Below are 19176 nucleotides of genomic sequence, written 5' to 3' on the forward strand. Positions count from 1 at the left end.
GAATCCACATCTGCCCCTGGAAATGTCTTACAATTTAAAACCTGGTTCCTAAATCTCTGTCTTACCATTACCTTTTAGTATCTCCAGGCTTTTTCCAGGTATACAACCTTCTTTCATGATTCTTAAACCAAGTGTTAGCTATGATTAAGTTATGCTCTGTGCAAAATTCTACCAGGCGGCTTCCTCTTTCATTTCTTGCCCCAATCCATATTCACCTACTATGTTTCCTTCTCTCCCTTTTCCTACACTCGAATTCCAGTCACCCATGACTATTAAATTCACTATCTGAATAATTTCTTTTATTTCATCATACATTTCTTCAATTTCTTCGTCATCTGCAGAGCTAGTTGGCATATAAACTTGTACTACTGTAGTAGGTGTGGGCTTCGTATCTATCTTGGCCACAATAATGCGTTCAGTAAGCTGTTTGTAGTAGCTTACCCGCGTTCCTGTTTTCCTATTCATTATTAAACCTACTCCTGCATTACCCCTATTTGACTCTGTGTTTATAACCCTGTAGTCACCTGACCAGAAGTCTTGTTACTCCTGCCACCGAAGTTCACTAATTCCAACTATATCTAACTTTAACCTATCCATTTCCCTTTTCAAATTTTCTAACCTACCTGCCCGATTAAGGGATCTGACATTCCACGCTCCGACCCGTAGAACACCAGTTTTCTGTCTCCTGATAACGACATCCTCTTGAGTAGTCCCCGCCCGGAGATCCGAATGGGGGACTATTTTACCTCCGGAATATTTTACCCAAGAGGACGCCATCATCATTTAATCATACAGTAAAGCTGCATGTCCTCGGGAAAAATTACGGCTGTAGTTTCCCCTTGCTTTCAGCCGTTCGCAGTACCAGCACAGCAAGGCCGTTTTGGTTATTGTTACAAGGCCAGATCAGTCAATCATCCAGACTGTTGCCCTTGCAACTACTGAAAAGGCTGCTGCCCCTCTTCAGGAACCACACGTTTGTCTAGCCTCTCAACAGATACCCCTCCGTTGTGGTTGCACCTACGGTACGGCTATCTGTATCGCTGAGGCACGCAAGCCTCCCCACCAACAGCAAGGTCCATGGTTCATGGGGGGGGGGGGGGGGCACCCTGTATATGTACTTACATTTACAGGCGCTGGCGCCTATAACATTGACGCTGTGTAGCGTCGTTGGATGACGTCTCCGGACCGACGTTGCATGACGTTTACGGACACGGATTCCCATGTTGATCTACTGAGTCCTCTCTACAACATGTTCAAGTGTGTAACATGAATTGTGAACCATCCTGTATAACTTTCCTCCGTGCTCGTTATAAGCTGTCATATGGCCGGACGGGGAATTGAACCATTGAACTCCTGTGTTCAGAGACTCAAGACATAAGGATTAGCAGAGATTGTCGCAATGTCTTTGAGGACGACTATTTTCCTCCCAGATTGGCTACTTCATTTTTACTGCTGTCGTAACAATAAAGTCCATTGTTCCCTCTCTTGCTCAGTGTTCAGTTCTTTCGGGGTGAGTCCGGAACTCCTCAAAGCCGAGAAACTGGCTCTTCTCCTTCAATTAAGTTGCAAATCTTGGTGACGAGCTGCAGCAGCAGCTACCGCCGCAACCTTGCCGGCGCTCAGTCAGCGACAGCCCAATCTGTGTGCCGTCTCCCTCCCTCCGCGCATCCGAAAAGCCAATTTGCGGAGAGCTGTTCTGCGACGAGTAATTTGGCCGTACTTTCGCTCGGCCGCGAATCCAGATCGGAATAACCGGCCGTTCACGCTCGGCGGGAGAAGTAATCCCGCGACTGGGTGGCCCGCAGCCTGCAGGCGGCAGAAGCCGGCGGGTCCACGCAGGCACGTCGCGCGCCCTGCGCGTCGCGGTCGGCTGGTCGCAAGCAGGCTACGCCACCACCTGTTGTCCCGCGCCTTCCGCTTTTTTAATTGTGCGCCCGCCGGGGAACAGGTGCATCGATCGCTGTGGAGGCGCGACGGCTAACCGTATCAGCTGCCGGCTCACCCCCACCCCAAGCACACGGCCCTCGTTAAAGGGCGATCAAAAAAGAGAAAGCGCCGCCCGACGGCTCGTGTTTTCTTCCCGCACGCCACTCTGTTCTGAGTGCTGTACACAGATACGTGAAGGGAAGCAACCTTGAGGCCAATTACCACCGATTCTGATCACATACGGACGTAGCTGAGACGGGAGAGCTGCACGGGAGTTAGTTAGTTGGATGCGTGTTCCACTGATCAAGCACATCAAAAACTCAGTATAAATTTGAAAACTGAATAAATCACGGAATAATGTAAATTGAGAGGTACAAATCGACACACATGCTTGGAATGACACGGGGTTTTATTAGAACCAAAAAAATACAAAAGTTCAAAAAATGTCATACAGATGGAGCTTCATCTGATCAGAATAGCAATAATTAGCATAACAAAGTAAGAAAAAGCAAAGATGATGTTCTTTACAGGAAATGCTCAATATGTCCACCATCATTCCTCAACAGTAGCTATAGTCGAGGAATAATGTTGTGAACGCCACTGTAAAGCATGTCCGGAGTTATGGTGAGGCATTGGCGTCGGATGTTGTCTTTCAGCATCCCTAGAGATTCGATTTCAGGTAACCCCAAAGCCAATAATCGAACGGACTGAGGCCTGGGGAACTGGGAGGCCAACCATGACGAAAGTGGCGACTGCAGGGCCATCCTGGATAAACATCGTACGTTCCAGCAGGTGTTTATCAGCCAGGATGATGCTATTCTGTAACATATCGGAGGACCTCTCACCCGTCACGGTAGCAGTTACAAAACCAGAAACACACATTTCTCGAAGAAAAAAGGCACGATAACGGTAGATGTGGTAAATCCAACCCATACTGTGACTTTCTCGTCGTGCAATGGAGTTCCCAAGACAGTTCTAGGATTTTCGGTAGCCCAAATTCTGCAATTGTGGGCATTGACAGACCCTCGGAGCGTGAAATGAGCTTCGTCGGTCCACAACACGTGACTCAACCAATCGCCATCTTCCGCCATCTTTTGAAACGCCCACACCGCAAATGCCCTCCGCTTCACTAAATCGCCAAGTAACAGTTCATGATGCCGATGGATTTTGTACGGATAGCATCGGAGGGTACGACTAAGTGCCAACCAAACAGTAGTGTATGGAATGCCGGTGCGACGTGCGACTGCACCATGGCTGACTTCCCCGTGCATAGACGAACCCGTTACAGTCTCCATTTCTTCCTGAACTGTCTCAGCAGCATTACGCCTTGTGCTCGGTCGGCCACTACGGGGTCTATCGTCTAAACAACCCGTGGCTTCGAACTTCGAAATCATTCTCGCCACAGCTGCATTTGTCAACGGACCTTTACCCGTTCGAATCCCCTTCCTATGGCGATAGGATCGTAACGCTAAACTAGCACATTTCCCATTCTGATAATACAGCTTCACTAAAAGCACCTTTTCAGGTAACGTCAACATGCTGCGACTGCTGGCCCATCTGATTCTCTCTCTCATTACAGCTCCTTTTACACAAGTTTGTCATGCGCAGTCACTGACGGTTTGCTCTCCAGCGCCATCTGTCGGACATTTTGTGAACTTTGTTTTTCTTTTTGTTCTAATAAAACCCCATGTCATTCCAAGCATGTGTGTCAATTTTTACCTCTCTATCTACATTATTCCGTGGTTTATTAAGTTTTCAAATGTATACTGACTTTTTGATCACCCGGTATATATATTACAATACAGAGTTAAAGATTAATATATTTCTATTACTTACCCCATTCCCTAAAATCGCACAAAATGCATATACTATATTTATAGATTTATTTTTTCCTATTCAAGAATTCATCTATGGTATAGAAGGAGTTGTCAAAGAGATATGATTTCAATTTATTTTAGAAGCTATTACTGCTGTCTGTCACACACTTTATTTCATCTGGCGATTTGTCGAAAAATTTTATAGCAGCATATTTTACCCCTTTCTGTGCCAAAGATAGGTTGAGTAAAGGATAGTGTAAGTCTTTCTTTTTTCTGGTATTATAATCATGAATGTCAGTGTTGTTTTCAAACTGGTCCATGTTGTTGAGAACAAAGTTCATTAGCGAGTAAATGTACTGTGGGGCTATTGTAAGAATTCCCAATCTTTTAAAAAGATGCCTGCAAGATGCGCGACTATGAACCCAACACATTATTCTAACCGCTTTTTTTTGAGCAGTGAATAATTTTTGTTTAAATATTGAGTTACCCCTAAATAATATTCCGTATGACATCAGAGAGTGAAAGTATGCAAAGTATGTTAGCTTACTAATTTCTGTATCCTCAAAATTGGCAATTACTCTGATTGCAAAAGGTGCTGAACCTAGTCGCTTTAGAAGATCCAAAATATGAATTTTCCAATTAAGATTCTCATCTTTATGTACACCCAAAAACTTAGTATGCTCTACCCTGTCTACTGACTTCTGTTGATGTGTTATATTTATTGAAGGAACCGTACTTTTTGCAGCAGAAAATTGGATGTACTGTGGTTTTTGAAAGTTTAGAGCAAGCCCATTTGCAAAAAAACCAATTAATGACATTTCCAAAGACCTTATTTGTATCATTTTCAATTGGAGTTTCTTTTACTGGATTAATAATGATTCTTGTATCTTCAGCAAACAGTGTCAGTTCAGCTTCCTGTTTCAGATAGTAAGGGAGGTCGTTCACATATATCTAGACCAGAAGGGGACCCATGATTGAGCCCTGTGGAACATCTAATGTAATTTCACCCTAGTTAGATGAAGTGGCAAACTTATTTAAATCACTTGACCCATATAAGGAAAGTTGTTGCTTCCTGTTCTGTAGGTATGACTTAAACCACTCATATGCTATTCCATTTATACCATAGGATTGTAGAATAGTTTGGAATTTTCCACTAAAGGTCCTCATTTTGTGATGTTTATATTTATACGCTGGTTTCAGTGCCACCAGTGTATAATGCCGGGTGGTTATAATTAATGTTCAGCTACTCAAGAAGGTACAACGTTGACTGTGATTATGGTATTGCAGCGACATTTGGTAGACATGCTAACGCTGAACGAATTTACCCTAGAAAAAATTCGTTCTAATTTTGGCCACCAGAGCAAAACTGGCGCTGCAAGGCAACCCGTTGACGTCTCCAGTGCTTATATTGAATAAACAGTGACAGCTGGTTTATAATAAAATCAACATGATGCCTTTCTCACCACTCTGACCTTTACTGCACACGTCCTGTTCCTAATCCATTACATATGGAAATATTTGTATAGTCTTACTCGCATACACAGCGACAAATTTGCACCTGAAGACCAAAATAGGAATTAATTTTTTTTTCACCTTGAATCGGTTACGCATTAACGCATTAGAAAATCTACGAAGTTTCGCTGCTATACGATAATTAAAGTGCTCACTGGACCTCTGTGAGTAGCTGCACTTTAATTATAACCATACCACATGTGAATACCGAGGTATGGCTGTGTTAGCGATTAATTTTTCACTGCCATCGGCGATCAGATGGTGCTGAGGAGGTCTCTCTGTCTACTCTCTATTTTGACTGTGCAGGCAGTAGCTGTGCTGAGTTTAGAGGTGAACAGCGTTTGCAACATTCATTCCAAGCTGCAACCATTCGCCACCGACGGGTACACACTCCTAACGAACAGCTTCAGCCATTTGAAGGGGGTCTCACTGTAAGCCTATGGAATGCTGAATGGTTGTATCGATGCACTGCTGCACGTGTTGGATACAACGTATCGGTGGTGTGTCGCTGCTTTCAGCAATGGTTTGTGGAAGATTCTCACCTCCACATAGTACAGACGCACGTGGAGATCGACGCAACGTGCGAGCAGCGGTGGTCGATCGAACTTCATCCAGGGAGGAGATCCAAGCACACGTTGCACCTGCTGTATCATAAGGGACCATAGCGAATCGTCTGCCTCCAGCAGGATTAACATCACGTGTTCCTCTGTTCATGCTACCATCGCCATGCCAACCGGGCAGTGAAATGGCGCTCTGTTATACTGAATGATGAGAGTAGATTCTGCCTGTATGCGAGCCTGTATTCGTGTACGGTGTAGACCTCGTGAGTTGTCTAGCCCACAGTGCATTCGTCCACGACACACAGGTCCCTTCCCAGGATTCATCGTGTGTGGGGCTAACAGTTACAAATTGCTGTCACATTTGGTGTTTCTGCAGGGGAAAGCAAGCAACCCGCACTACATCCCACAGGCTGTTACCCTTGTGCCACTGTCATTCTTCAACAGGAAGGTGACGTGCTTTTTCAGCACAATAATGGAAGTCCACATACGGCTGCAGCAACACAGTGTGCTCTTCGTGATGTACAACAACTGCCCGGGTCAACATTTTCACAAGATCTCCCGACATCTACATCTACATCTAAATGGATACTCTGCAAATCACATTTAAGTGCCTGGCAGAGGGTTCATCGAACCACTTTCACAATTTTCTATTATTCCAATCTCGTATAGCGCGCGGAAAGAATGAACACCTATGTCTTTCCGTACGAGCTCTGATTTCCCTTATTTTATCGTGGTGATCGTTCCGCCGTATGTAGGTCGGTGTCAACAAAATATTTTCGCATTCGGAGGAGAAAGTTGGTGATTGGAATTTCGTGAGAAGATTCCGTCGCAACGAAAAACGCCTTTCTTTTAATGATTTCCAGCCCAAATCCTGTATCATTTCTGTGACACTCTCTCTCATATTTCGCGAGAATACAAAACGTGCTGCCTTTCTATTAACTTTTAGGATGTACTCCGTCAGTCCTATCTGGCAAGAATCCCACACAGCGCAGCAGTATTCTAAAAGGGGACGGACAAGTGTAGTGTAGGCAGTCTCCTTAGTAGGTCTGTTACATTTTCTAAGTGTCCTGCCAATAAAACAAACCCTTTGGTTAGCCTTCCCCACAACATTTTCTGTGTGTTCTTTCCAATTTAAGTTGTTCGTAATTGTAATACCTAGGTATTTAGTTGAATTTACGGCTTTTAGATTAGACTGATTTATCGTGTAACCGAAGTTTAACGAGTTCCTTTTAGTTCAAATGGCTCTGAGCACTATGGGACTTACCTACTGTGGTCATCAGTCCCCTAGAACTTAGAACTACTTAAACCTAACTAACCTAAGGACATCACACACATCAATGCCCGAGGCAGGATTCGAACCTGCGACCGTAGCAGTCGCGCAGTTCCTTTTAGTACTCATGTAGATGACCTCAGACTTTTCGCTATTTAGGGTCAACTACCACTTTTCGCACCATTCAGATATTTTTTTCTAAATCGTTTTGCAGTTTGTTTTGATCTTCGGATGACTTTTGACAGCTGAAGACGTATGGGCATGATGAAGTGGGTACTTACTCGTCCTCCAGCGCCTGAAAGAAACATTACCTAGCTGAAACAAAAGGCCCAAGATCTTCGGGACAGTCTATCGACTTATTTATGATCGTCTGCGTGCAAGAACACATGCGTAATCGTATGTGGCCGGCAGAGGGAGGTACACTGTGTACAACTGCGCACCCGTTACTGTCACGTGCGTTTCATTTGGTTTGAATTTGTTATCACAGACTCCTACAATGATGAACTACGTGTCACCTCACTTGTCAATAAAATGACCTTGTCGTCGAGGGTGTTGCATTTTTTTCCGGCAGTGCATTTATGTTATCTAATTCTGAGTTACGTAACTCTTCCGCCGGACAGCTAAATGTCCGTTCAGCTGAATCGTCCATATGAAGAATGGCAGGTTATTCTAAATGTGGAAAAATGTAAATTAATGCAGGCAATACTATAACGTCCGGTTACACACGTAGTGTACCGCTTCACAAAGTCGCGCGGATTTTACATCTAGGCGTAATGTGGCAAAGCTACGTTAAATGGAACGAGCATGTAAGGTTGGTTGTAGGTAAGGCGAATGGTCGACTTAGGTAACGTGGGAGGATTCTAGGAAAGTGTATTTCATCTATAAAATATCAACAATTTTGCGACCTGTTCTTGAGTAGTGTTGGAATGTTTGGGATCCGCACCAGGTCGCATTAAAGAAAGACATCGAAGCAAATCAGAGACGTGCTGGGAGATTTTTTGCCGATAGGTTGGACAATCACGCCAGTACTACGGAACTGCTCCATGAACATTTGGGAATCCCTACAGGGAGGAAGAGGTTCTCGAGAAAATTTAGACAACAGGCATTTGCAACGAACTGCAGAACTATCCTACTGGCACCAACATACATCTCGCGTAAGGGCCGCGAAGACAAGATAAGAAAAAGCAGGGTTCATACGGAATCACACAGACAGTCGTTTTTCTCTCTCTCCGTTTGCGAGTGGAACAGCAGCGGTACAAGGTACCTTCCCGCCATGCACTGTTTGGTGGCTTGCCTTAACTTGTTCGCCGGTCTTTTCTGCTTCTGCAGTCCCCTTAGCTGTACATGAATGTCGCACGTGTTGGACAGAAATTACTGAAAATGGCTACTTAGAGCTATTTCCACTATTGAATCTCTAATGAAGGTATGAAAGAATTTCGTTGTTAACAAAGCAATTACAAAAAAGGACAGTCGTGGGATCAATTCCTTTACAATGAATTGTATATTTCATGCGTTAATAAAGAGATACGGTAGCAAATCTACGACTAGGTCATATAATGAAGTTCGTTTCTTGATTGCGTAAATTTTGTGAACCAGTGAAGTTCATTTGCAGACCGTACAATACTCGCTAAAGAAACTTAGCTTACTAGCACTGCTGAACATAACATTAATACTGTTTAGCCCTGGTACGTATTCCCCATGCGAAATTTCGCGTTAGACATAGAATAACTCTCTACATTAATATTTAAAGTGGAGGTTGCTATAAACTCGTTACTATTCAGACAATTCTGCGCATTCTCAAAGTATAATTCCATAATATCTATCAGTTCAAGCTTATGTTTCAGTACTAAAACGGCTGCTTGCGCGTTCACAATGCTAACGCACTGTTCGAAAAGCCGCTCATCAAAGGCTACGCGCGTTTTCTAACGCAGTAAGCCTAAAACTCTTCACTCTGGAAAGAGAGCTTCTCACCTGATACCATCGTCAAAACTGTTCACAGCAAACTCGACCAGCACACTGGAAGTGCTGCAGCCAAGGAAGTCGTCTCTCACGCCTATCTACCGATCTGGACTGGCTAGTTACGTCAACCAGCCCCAGACCGCCCGTTCTTTGTAGCCAAGCGAAACGAGCTCTCAGCTACATACACAAATGCTTTTGATTTTCACACATGTCTTCTGTATTACAGAATCTGGAACCAGCAATATTTTTTATCATATCGATTCACAAAGAATCTGTCTTCCGAGCAAATTACTAGCCGAACTATAAAACCACGAAAGACTGAAAATTTTATGCTTCTTCTTCTTTTTCTTCCTTAACGTCTGTCCCGCATCCTGACAGCGGACCCGCATCCTGACAGTCCGCTGCTTTGGCTCTCTGGCCCCATTTTATCAGGGTTTGTGCCTGATCACGATGCAGGCATGAGATCTTGAGATGTTCACGCAGGGTGTCAAGGCTACCAATGCCTAGGTCGACGTACTGACTGTTTACCATTTACTCTCAGATTAAAACGCCTCTTTGCCAGTGTCTGCTCCAATAACATGCCCATACCATCGAGACGGCTTTCTCTCATCTTGTCTGCTGTTTGTGATACTCCATATAACTTACGAATTTCATCATCTGTGAAATGATTGTGATGTGTTAGTCCAGATATCCACCTGTGAAGGCTAGCATTCAGCACCATGTAGTGCCACTGAACGGTTACAGATCCGTACACTTACGACTTGAGCCTGTCTGGAATCCGGGTACAGAGTACTCCAGTCACAGAACGCTTTCTGAGCCATGTGCTGGTCACGGGGTTAGAGATTTCTGCGCTGAGATTTACATCAGCAGCAATTTAGAGTCTACGTACATAAAAGTCTTTGTTATTGGTACCCAGGTCATTTAGATCTGGTGAGACGGTCCGTTTATTTTATGTTGAGTCATAGGCCTACCGTAGCAGTCGCGCAGTTCCAGACTGAAGCGCGTAGAACCGCTCGGCCACTCCGGCCGGCCTTCAGTGACAACAGCACATCATGAGTACACGGTAACGTCCAGGATGTGGTTTTCTGCAGATCTCTTGTGACTGTAACCATCACTGTGATCAAGAGGAGAGGAGATGTACTCGTACAGAAAATCGCCCGACACTCCATCGGCCCTTTGAGTCATGGTAGAGCAGTGTGACCTATGTTGCTAGTTCTTCAAGTAATCTTCAAATTTGAAACATGTTCGTTAAAAAGGCATTTGTATCCATCTGCTTCTTCGGACTACAGAGGCTTTCTCGGAATTGATTTCTATTCTACATCATCCAGTAAATTTCAATACAAAAGCAACAGCTTTAAGTGATTAAAAATTATTTCAACAGTAGCACCTTGGTTAATCTTTAGAATTACACCAATAAGCCCCCGAAGCTTTAAAAAATCGAGAACCCATGATAAAAAGTCTTCAGACTGCTGACTACTTTACAAATGTGTTGATGCGTCAAATACTTGACGTTAAGCATTTAATGATAAAAGTTTAAAAAAAGATTTGAAATTATGTTTAAACTTTGTAGGAAGTCTCTAAGTGCTCCCATTATCAAACACTGGAGGAGTACTGTCTGGTAATATGCGCTGCGTTTTAAGCAAAAGCTAGATTGTCAGACGTCTCAATGTTTATGACGTCATAACTCCTGAAATATAAGTCGTACAATGACATAACTTTGAAGGACATTCAGTGGAATACGTGGATACAGTCTTCAAAATAATCTGCTGTAGAGTGAGGAGGAAAGGAGAAATAAATTAAAACATTTCTGATGCTGAAGTTTTCTGCATAAACAGCGAAAATGTAGCGAGCGATAAACTTTTTTCCTTTTGTCATTTTATGGGGGATTTAAGCGACAAAAAGTTTCGTAAATGTTTGAAATTACGTGTAAAGTTTGTTGGAAGTCAATAACTTCCCTCATTTTCAAATACTGGATGAATAAACTCTGGGTTTTTGTATGCAGGGAGTACATAGTTCCTAAGAAAATATTTTTCTTACTCTGTTAAACCTTTAAGGTAAGACTATGCCTCTTAATGAATAGATTACGACAGCATTCTAAATTTTTAAGTCTGGTCAGTAATCATATACAACACTGAAAATAAGTTCTTTGTTGCCCCTGGTAGCAGTTACATAGGCAACCTGCAGCTGCAGCCAGTGACTGTGCACGAGGATAGTCGTTTAGTAATCAGATGTTCTCACCGATTTTTACCTTTCTGTCCCAAAATTAAATAAACGTTTTATGTTCGATCTTCATTCAGTTTCAGAAAAAGTACCGAACAGATGGTCCGTGATTTGATAAATAAATGTTTGTGAGCATAGAGAACATCAAAAATCAAATAAAATTTACATCTTGCTGGACAACCCATGCTATGAGAAATGCGCAGTATTTCTAAGCTTGTCTTGCGCGATTTCTTACTCATGGATCTCTATTTCCTACTCGGGGAACCCCATGGTATGCCACGCCAAATGTTGATCTGTACCTCAAACATAAGCTCTCAACATTCAGTTACTCGCTCCTCGTGCACAATAACACTGCTAGTGGAGCATCTCTGAGATGCAATTTTTGTTGCTGCTTAAAAACTGTTTGGTAGATGAACTTAGCCTTGAACAGAAGAAAGCAATACAGTTAACTGTAACAATCTTCAGTAACAGTTCCCTCTTTACAAAATACAGCAAACAAGAATCGACAAACGCAGCAATTGCGTCACGATTTTTGAGTTGATAATAAGTTTTGATTAATCACAGAAATAAAAGTGCCCTAATGGTAGTTTCTGAATTGAAAAATACGACATAGCAACCAGATATAAGCACCACATGAGTCACACGCCTACGTTGTTATTCGGGATTTATTTTCCTTGTGACACTTTACCTCACAGATCGTCGATTCGCTACTTCCTTCAGTACTTCCTAGAACTTCACCAAGCCTAGATGACAGGGATAAAGGAAACCAGATCTGAAATTATCCTGCTTTGCTAGTGGTCTTGAACCAATTCGTTTGCTCGAGCTCGAATAAAATCTCAACATCTCAACACACCATTTCAGTTTCCGGAATATATAACTTTGGTATTTATTCCTGTGACTTCCAGTGTCGAATAAACGATAACCGTTGTCCATCTTATATAATTATATCCTGAAGACATCTTTTCTACAGTATAAATTCCGAATTTTGTTTTACAGTAGAGTGTTATCAAACCAGTTTTTATTCCATTCGTTGATCCCTCATCAATCACCCTATCAAAAAGTAAGCTGGAAGTCAAGATGCTAATCTTCTTCGCTTTCGGAACGTAGGTTACTATGGTCTCTTTTTTGTGGTAGGCGAAAACTCTTTTATCTAAAGTACTTCAGTATTCTTATGTATCTTTAATATCCCCAAAACAGTGCTGGCCTGCGAATGAATTAACCAATAAGAGTTTTTCAATTTCCTGAGTATCCCCTTCTCTGTCCAGATTATATATTTTTCTCGACTCTATGTTTTAGAAACAAATAAATTTGCAAATATTTTGTCGAAATCTAACAACAAGCCTTACATCTACCTAATTAGTGAATGTAACCTAAATTTGAAGAGAAAATAATGTATGGAGATGTGAGTCCTTGAAGACACTAGTATACAAAATCGAGCGATTTTTGTACCTAGACAGTCTGTATAAACAATAAAGCGGTATTTTATATAGACAACTGACAGACATTTCTTGTCTATGGACAGGCTTTAGCAACAGAATCGCAGAACTTTTGGCTCCCGTTCGAAATGGGAGACATGAGACAATTCCTAGACAATGTTGCGCAACATTTTGTGTCGTGGACGAGATGGTAGACATAGCCTCTAGTTATTTTCATTGCGCCGGGAAAAACGCTTCGTCGGTATTTTTATTCGTTTTGTTTTTTCTTATTGTTAAACATCACATATCAAGATGGGGCTAGCAGAGAATGTGTTGCACCAGACTGAAGATTTTCACTTTGGACCATGTTTGTGGCACGAAAGTAATTTCGCATACAAAAACTGCAACGGGAAGAGGTTGATTGTCAAACAACTTGTCAAAACAATTAAGTCTCATTGAGTGACGCCTTCTGCTGTGAAAGTAAATTCCTGTCAAAACGAGGCCACTCGGTGCTACCAGTTCACGTTTTCACCAACGTATGCTCTTTCGATTTCTTTCACGATGCATTAATGTCAATGCACGAGCCGCGATCCCAATAAGGTCAGCAATATTTACCAAATATCGAGGTACAAGTTGTAACATTATTGGTATTTCCGTCCTATGAAAGCTTTGAGTACCCTTTGAAAGACATTTGTTTTGTATAATTTACATAACTGTAAAGATGCGCATCTAGCGCGGACGCTAATACATCGATTGCGCAGTCAAAGAAACATTTTAACAGAAGCTGAACTGTCGTTCCGCTTCGATCTAAATAAAAGATGACAGTAAAAAACGTTTGTAGATCTTCAGATTTTTTTTAATGTACTTCTGCTTGTGATGTGAAAACGTAAAGGAGGTCGACTTTAAGCTAACAAAGTGAGCGGTCTTGCCAGCGTGCAGACAACATTATTAATTAATAACATTAAAGTAATTTATGTTCGAAACTGTAACTCGGCAAGCTATTGTTATCAGAGGTGTTGAACAGTGCAAGAATTGTCTTTAACGAAGGAGGAAAAGTGACTGTAATTTGTGACAAAAACGCGAACATAGGAGCTAGTACAGGATAGAATGAAATCTGCTCGCACCATGGAGTTAGATAATTACTTATGTAAGTTATGCTGTCTATAAAGTAGCTCTAATTGCTTGTGAGAATTATTAGAATATTTTAGTGTTTACCAGACTTCTTATTCTGTTTTTTTTTTTCCTTTATACTGTTTTAATCTCCATGCCATATTATTTTTATGAATGTCAAACAGCTTTTACTACAGCAGAGAATACTGCGGCATCCTGGTCGTAGACAGAAGGCCGCTCCTTGTCTTCTATACAACTCATAGCTGCCCCATTTATGAATGATTTCATTTGCAAATGCATATTTTTTACTGTTCATTGTTAAAGGTCCCTTAGGTAATTATAAAATTCATACTGATTACGTAAAGAAATCCGGGTTGTTCTTTTCCAAGTAATAGAAGTCTTTGCGTATTCAAAAACTAGTCTCCTTCTGACAACGATCAGGAGCCGACCAGAAGACGGACGTCTTCGACCGCTTTCGTGTCTCCTGTGGCAAAGCTGTGCCAAACTGGGAACACGACATTCTAGTATGAAACACAGATTTAAATTGAAATAATTGAAATATATTTAATAGTAATAATAATTTTTTTTATCATACTAGATGTGGCACCCGAACAGGGACTTGATAAAAAATCTTTAATCTGTTCTGTTATTGTTTCATGACATCATCCGGCGGACATCGGGAAGCCGTAAAGGAAGCACTGAACGAAACCGTGGAAGTATTAAAATAAATTTTTTTTCAAAAAACAACAGCAGTGCGCAAAACGACTGATGTAAGTACGGTTTTCATTACGCATAGAATCTCGCGTCTTGTATAAAAAAAAAAAAAACTGATTTCCGGAATTTCTTTCCTTACTGCTTCATTTTATCCTATCGCTATTATTTCCTTGCAGAGTTGCTTATTTACGTAGTTAGAATTCATTTCTGATCATCTCTTCATGCAAAGTTTATTTGTTAGCATTATGAGCATCTTCATTGTTGCTACGGTTAAGAACACAAGATGGATGCCATAATAGCTGGATTAAGTGTCTAGTAGGTGTTTGTCACTTATTTTCAAAGTTAGGTGCCATCTTGTCTTCTACCCGGTATAGCTCTGCAATTGTCACCTACCGCGGTGTGACGTTTGACTATCAGGAAGCGTCGCAGCGTGCGAATCTGAGAGTTGACGATCGGCGTGCTGCGAAAGATTTCTTTGAGCAGTTACGTCACAAACTTGAAAATAAACATGGCAGATGACAAAGGAAAGCCGACAAACAGTGTGGATGACGGTGATGACACTGTTGTCAAGTCATACCCACTACGTTCGCGAACGGGAACAGGCAGACCCGATTCGCGAATGGAGAGAACGGGAGACGATGATGGTGTGCGTGACGTATCGTCACAGCAATCATCGTCACAGCAAGCGGGAGAAAATTCGATGGTTGAAATGATGAGAATTTTTTTTCGAGAAAGAGAACAGGAGAAAAGGGAAAGGGAAGCTTATAAATTACAAAAACAACGAGATAGACAAGAAAGGGAACAAAAAGAAAGGGAAAAGGAACGGGAGACAGAGCGAAAATGGTTTGACCTGAATACCATGATTGGTACAATGAAAAATAGGTTAGATAATATTGATGCCAACTTAGAGGCAAGAATAAGGACAGTCACGGTGGAATATATCTCGGAATTAAGTACTAAAGTTAATGACAGGATAGAAGGTATTCTGCAGAAGGTAGATGCATGTGAGAGCACAGTAAGTAACGTGCACAAAGACATCAAAGTACAAATCGAAAGTTGCCAGGCAGTTACAACAGAAGTTTCAAAAAAATCCACTGAGGTCGGAGCTAAAGTAAACAAGCTTGCAGACAATGTCGTCACTCTGCAAGGCCAAGTCAATGACCTGACACAGGCGCTATCCGAAATAAATATTGAAAAGAGGGTGAATGATGCTGCAGCAAACGTACGTTCCACGATAGGAAAAGAATTTGTAGAATGGGTCGAGACCAAGGAACAGTATATAGAAAACAAGGTTCAACACGACTTAAAGGAAGCCGTTAAGTCAGCCACAGTTGAAGTTTTAGCTGCTCCAGGTACATCAGGAGATGCGATTCTCACTGAATTAGGAGAGATTCGTAGAGTTTTTCACCGAGATCTTCCCGAGTGGAAACGACACCTCACTGAGGAAATTGAGCAGTTGAAACAACAAGTCAATGATTTTCCTAATGACAATAGAAGTGAGCATTCACACTTGCTTTCTTCAGAACATGAATACAATAATAATCCCATGTCTCGTGTAAAATTCTCTCCACTTGTACATGGTCACAGCAGTAAGAATCCGCTAGTACGCAACCAGAATGATCAAGTAACTCTTGTCGAGCTAATGAAAGAAGAAAGCGTTCTCAAGCACCGCGTGTTCCAGCCTTTTCTGCCAGAGAAACGCAACATCCACCCAATGGTTTTTCTGAAGTCATTTAATGGTGTTTTTCCTGAGAGCTGGGATGACAAGCAACGTATGCGCTTTATAGTAGGTTACATTCAAGGAGAGGGTTCTGTCTGGGGAACAGAAGTAACTGAAAGATGTAATAATTACGCTGACTTCGAAAAGCAATTTCTGAACAAATTCTGGAGTTATTGGGACACACCCATTTCCACGAAGGACGTAATTATGATCCTTAAGTCAAAGCTACCGGTATCAATCAGGGAGAAGTTAGTAAATGTCAGTGACGACGACACGGAGGCTTTTCTGTCAGTACTTGACAACCTTGACATGATTCAAGAAGACGTGCGTGCTAGTGCGCGGAGTAATTGTAATCTAGGCCCGCATACTACACAGCCGCACGGTGTAGGCGCAGACTCAGGTATGTCATACCAACCCAACAACAGTAAAGGACACGACGTTCCGTGCGATAATAACAACTACTATCGCCGTAACGGGAAGCAGAAACATAAATTCCAGGATCAAAATAGGTACCACCCCATATACCAGACAACACAACAACAATACGGTAATTCACCAGTTAATTACAATGATCGCTATCACTACAATAACGATCGCCAAAATAATAATTTCAATGGAAAAGGACGTTGGATTAACACCAACAGTCAGCAGCAGTATGGTAACCAGCCTAGATTCCAGCACTGTTCTCAAGGGAGAAATCCTCCAGATCCTTCCAAGCAATACAAACAACAGTATGCTCCAAACTTTAGGAATAGTCCTCCACCTTTTACCAACTATCAAAGTCAAAATCATGAACCTCAAAATTCTCGCATCTATTATGCCCGAGCAAACCCGCCAACACACACGATCTCGACTGAAATTCCGGCAAATAGCTCGCAACTTAGGTGGAATACGGAAGCAAACTTCGTACCGAGCGTACCGCCCGGTACTTCAAAGGTAATTGTGAGCGAAATTCAACCTAATGAACACGCGGAAAACTAAAAGCACACTTCGACCGGTTTCACACCTTCAGAACTAATCTCCAGCCAAAAGGAAAGCAATGAATGGACTGATACTATCCCCAAGATACCAGTTCCAGAAGTCAACCTAGATAATAAGTTAAGACAAGCCCTGATCTCTCTCACAACTCATGCCAATTTAAGAAAAAAAGGCATTTGACAGGCATATCAATAAAGTTCTGTCGTATCGCTTGAACGAGCGTGTTCTTCTGAGGACACACTTCAAACCATCTCTCATCTTACGTAAAAATCGTAAGTGGCAACACCTATACGAAGGACCGCTTGTTATAGTCAGGAAGCCACATTTTGGTTGTTACGTGTTGGCAGATCCAGTTAGTGGACGAATAAAAGGACTTTACCACCATGTAGACCTGAAGAAGTACCACGAAAAACATTAAAAAAATATATCATTTATTATGTTAAGCTGCAACTTGAAACAAGAGTGTGATCTGTTTAGAAAGTATGTGAATCAACAGCATGTACATGTATTCTGCAGGTGACGTAATCATTTGAGTGAGGTGGACACAAAGTAATGATGGAGCTTGAAAGATATGAACTGATTGAAGAAGGTACTCTACGTATTTGGAAAATAAGATTTGCTTTAGTTTTAAGGTAGTTTTAAGTTTCTTGAGCAATTGAAGACTGCAGTCGTTGAATTGAGTAAGGGATGTGCCAAAGTGCCACCTGCTGCTTTAGTTTTAAGTTATGGCAAATCTCCTTTTTTACCAAGTAGTAAAGGTTTTCTTTAAATCCCTCATTCAGACCAGAATGTCCGTATATGTGAAGTATTAACCTAAGTTAAGCTTTCAAAGGATTGATATTTTAAGTCACTAGAATCATGTACGATGCAAAACTGATACATTGTAATCTGTAGATTACACCGAGTATAAGCAGCAACATATAGTTAATGTACAAAGAAATGAATAATGGTACCCGCAACTGGAGAGCAACTTTAATTTATTTATTACTATGAGTCAACCAGTTAAGAAATTTGCATTTATAATTAGAATTAGGTCCTGTATTGGAGAAACTTAGAGAGACTATTCCTGTGTCACGAGTATTATACAGAAACCTTCGACATTAAGACACCTAGTTGAGGACTGAGATAATCTGCTTATATTCTTCTGCTATGTCCGCATGCCGTGATTTTGAGATATATTTGAAGATGCTTTAGAAGCGGATTTGTGCGACATTTTAATACTGAAGTCAAGTTATCCCACGAGGATGACACTAAAAAACGGTGGAGCCGAAGAATGAATTTGCTCAACTGATTATTTCACCTATTATCTATCTTTGTATCTTTCATTTCCTTGCACTATCCTATTGTAGTTTTCTTCTTTAGCGTTCCTACCTTTCTACCCTACCCGGTAGGGGAAGAAATTTGGAAATTGGTTCAAAAGACTTGACGTGTGTATATTGTGTGTATTGACGATCGTGGCTCGTTGGTTAATGCGTATCTGCAGTTACTTATCGAAACGTGATGTAAATCTGATTTGCTGTGAGCAAAAGCATCCTAGGAAATAGGAATAATTTTCCCGATTTCTGTTAGATGAAGTTTTGAACGTGAACTGTTCGGCACGCCAAAGTGGGTATATTTTACTGATTATTGATGTAACCGAATAAATGAACAAAGAAACAAAAAAAAAGAAGGCTGTTATAGAACAATAAGAAAAGGAAAAGAATCAGATTTAAAAAATATATAAAATCTAACGTGCTTCAGAAGCACCTTTCAGAATAGCAAACACGTTTTTCGTTAGGTCTTGGACAGTAATAAAAAAAAAATCTATGTATATTTTGTAAATGATCCTATCATGATAAGTAATTTTAGCATTTCCTGTACTACTCTGTAGTATAAAGACACCTAAATGGACACGTATGGATTGCTGCGTGTGACTCAGTGACAAAATAATGGACACGTGTGATGTTCCGCGTGTGAAGTAGCATTACAAGTATTC

The 19176-nt window shown here is 41.5% G+C and overlaps 1 long non-coding RNA gene across 1 annotated transcript in view; it reads right to left on the bottom strand.

The window, feature by feature from the left end:
- LOC126259592 (uncharacterized) overlaps positions 1–19176 on the bottom strand; it is a 616409-nt gene that overhangs the window by 56159 nt on the left and 541074 nt on the right. The gene's annotated exons all lie outside the window — the stretch shown is intronic.

This window comes from Schistocerca nitens, chromosome 1 (assembly GCF_023898315.1).
Source record: "Schistocerca nitens isolate TAMUIC-IGC-003100 chromosome 1, iqSchNite1.1, whole genome shotgun sequence".
Classification (NCBI taxonomy): Eukaryota; Metazoa; Arthropoda; class Insecta; order Orthoptera; family Acrididae; genus Schistocerca; species Schistocerca nitens.